The following is a 3,468-nucleotide window of genomic DNA, read 5'->3' as shown; positions in this document are numbered from 1 at the left end:
TTCATTTATATTTGCATGTCACTTTTGAAATTTTAACTTAACCTGCACTGTAAGAGGAGATGTTCCACAATTTCATTGTACAACTGTATAATGACAATAAAGGGCTAATATATTCCATTCTTTAGGAAAACATTGGCTCCATGAATATTTTAAACTCCACAGATTTGCCATTTGGATATCCAAGTTGTTGTGATTAATAATAGTTGACTTAATCCTTTTAAATTCTAAATACAGTGCTGCTCGAAAGTTTGTGAACCCCACAGCGATGGTCAGATTTTTTGTAAAAAAAACTAAAATAACCTTATTAAATGTTAAGTTATACCCAAATCAACAATACTGACATTCCAAATAATGGACTGAAACAAAAGAAATAGTTATATTGTCATTCTTTATTTAACAAAAGTGGTTGATTTAAGAAAAACTCAGATATCATGTGTGCAAAAGTATGTGAACCCCTTCAGTTAATAGGATATTGCGCCTCCTTTTGCAGAGATTACCTCAACCAAACGGTTTCTGTAGTGACTAATCAGCCTCTCACATCTACTTTGGGGGATTTTTGCCCATTCTTCCTTGCAGAACGCAGTCAGTTGAGAGAGGTTTGATGGGCGTCTGGCATGAACTGCTCGCTTCAGGTCCCGCCACAGCATTTCAATGGGATTTAGGTCAGGACTTTGACTGGGCCAGTCCAGAACACGAATCTTCTTCTTTTTCAGCCATTCCTTGGTTGTATTGCTGGAATACTTTGGATCATTATCATGTTGCATGATCCACCTTCTGCCAAGCTCTAACTTCAAAACAGATGGCGTCAGGTTATGTTCTAGGATTTGACAATATTCCTCAGAATTCATGATTCCCTGGACTATGTGGAGTTGTCCAGGTCCTGAGGATGAAAAGCAAGCCCAGATCTTGACATTCCCACCTCCATGCTTCACTGTTGGGAGAAGGTTCTTTTGGTGGTATGCAGTGTTGACTTTTCGCCAGACATGGCGGTTTTGGTTGTGACCAAACAGTTCAATTTTGCACCTACATCAGTTGATGAAAACTCTTTTTAATTTAGTCTCGACAACACAACTGTTAAAAAAAACAAAAAAAAACTACTGAATTGATTGATTAGGAAATCAGGTTGAAATAATAGAAAATTCCTAAATGTTGAGGGGGTTCACAAACTTTTGAGCAGCACTGTATATTAGCGTGCGTCGGGATGGTTTTAGTATGGGCTAAGTTTTATTAGCCTAATCCAGCAAGAGTAAAATTTAGATGGGTGGGTTTAAAGACATTTTGACTATTTAGGAAATCATTACATAGCATTTGTAACTGAAGAAACTAACATGATTGTGTTATATGTTTGCTTGCTCATTAGCTGCCATTGATGGTGATAGACCTCCAAAGCACCAATCCATTTGAACTCAGAAAGGCTGACAGTGAAAGATTGCTGCTATCCCTCCCAGTTCAAATGGATTTGATTTCTACTGTTGTCACTGGCAGTCAATGATTAGTTACTGTCATGTGCTTTTGCAAAAAAACAAAAAAAAAACAAAATGTACGCACATGTGACTCCATAAATTGACTCGTCATCCAATACTTGCTATTTCAAAATTAGAAGCTGTTGTTTATTCATCTTCTGAACCGCTTATCCTCACAATGGTCGTGGGGAAGCTGTTATTATTATGATTTAGCAGTGTATGACACGGTGTGATACATTTTTTGAACACTTGGTGGCGCCGTAGACCTAATAAATCCCAGCGATACCTGCTACATCGTTCTGTGAGCTTGAAGGGGTGGCGACCATCACATTGTGGTGTGCCATTTGTTGTGCTGGAATGTCGAAGTTTATAAAGACCTAGATAAGCGAATGTGTTCCCCAAATACGAGTCTTTCCATCCGTAGTATGCCATCCGGCCCCTAAGGTCATTGCTTTTAACCCTGGCGTTGCCTTGTCATGTGACCTTTGAAGGCCCGCTGAAGTGTAAAGAGGCCCCCCACTACGTCCTTTGCCTCTGAAATACGCTGCTCAACAGCTTATATAACATGTCATCTACAATAGGGAGATGTTTGTATGTCTGTACAATACAGCAAATGGCTGCATTTGAAAGGATCTTGGTCAGAGTCGAAAGTAGTCATCTTTTTCGGCCAGGAATGTTGAGGCCAAGGGCGTAGGTTTGGTCTCATTATTGGTAAGGACGATGTAACAGCATAACCTGCATGTACACTTTTTGCTGGGGACGAGATATTAATAAGACCAAACAGACTGGGTGAACGGCGGTCAGGGTTACAGTGTATCACAAAAGTGAGCACACCCCTCGCATTTCTGCAAATGTTTAAGTATATCTTTTCATGGGACAACACTGACTAAATGACACTTTGACACAAAAGTAGTCTGTGTGCAGCTTATATAATAGAGTTGATTTATTTTCCCCTCAAAATAACTCAAAATATAGCCATTAATATCTAAGCCCCTGGCAACAAAATTGAGTACACCGCATGGGGACATCACTAAATGTCCCAATTTAATACTGCTTGTCATTTTCCCTCCAAAATGTCATTTGACTCATTACAGGAGTGCTGTCAGCATTGCTACAGAGATTGAAGAGGTGGGGGGGGTCATTCCCACCACCATGCTTGACTGTAGGCATGACACACTTATCTTTGTACTCCTCACCTGGTAGCCGCCACACATGCTTGAGACCATCGGAACCAAACAAATTAATCTTCGTCTCATCAGATCATAGGACATAGTTCCAGTAATCCGTGTGCTTTCTTGACATGCCTTCAGCAAACTATTTGCGGGCTTTCTTGTGTACTGTCTTAGGAAGAGGCTTCCTCCTGGAGAGACAGCCATGCACACCAATTTGATGTAGAGTACAAAGTATGGTCTGAGCACTAACAGGCTGACCCCCCCACCTCTTCAATCTCTGTAGCAATGCTGGCAGCACTCCTGTAACGAGTCACATGACATTTTGGAGGGAAAATGACAAGCAGTACTCAAATTGGACATTTAGGGATAAACAGTGGGGCAAATAAGTATTTAGTCAACCACTAATTGTGCAAGTTCTCCCACTTGAAAATATTACAGAGGCCTGTAATTGCCAACTTGGGTAAACCTCAACCATGAGAGACACAATGTGGAAAAAACCCCCCAGAAAATCACATTGTTTGATATTTAAAGAATTTATTTGCAAATCATAGTGGAAAATAAGTATTTGGTCTATACCAAAAGTTCATCTCAATACTTTGTTATGTACCCTTTGTTGGCAATAATGGAGGCCAAACGTTTTCTGTAACTCTTCACAAGCTTTTCACACACTGTTGCTGGTATTTTGGCCCATTACTCCATGCAGATCTCCTCTAGACCAGTGATGTTTTGGGGCTGTCGTTGGGCAACACGGACTTGCAACTCCCTCCTCATCCCATGGCGTCAAAATGATAACAAGAACGGGGAGCAAAAATCCCAGAACCACACAGGGGGAC

Source organism: Corythoichthys intestinalis, chromosome 11 (assembly GCF_030265065.1).
Source record: "Corythoichthys intestinalis isolate RoL2023-P3 chromosome 11, ASM3026506v1, whole genome shotgun sequence".
NCBI classification, from domain to species: domain Eukaryota; kingdom Metazoa; phylum Chordata; class Actinopteri; order Syngnathiformes; family Syngnathidae; genus Corythoichthys; species Corythoichthys intestinalis.
This window is presented reverse-complemented; position numbering follows the sequence as displayed.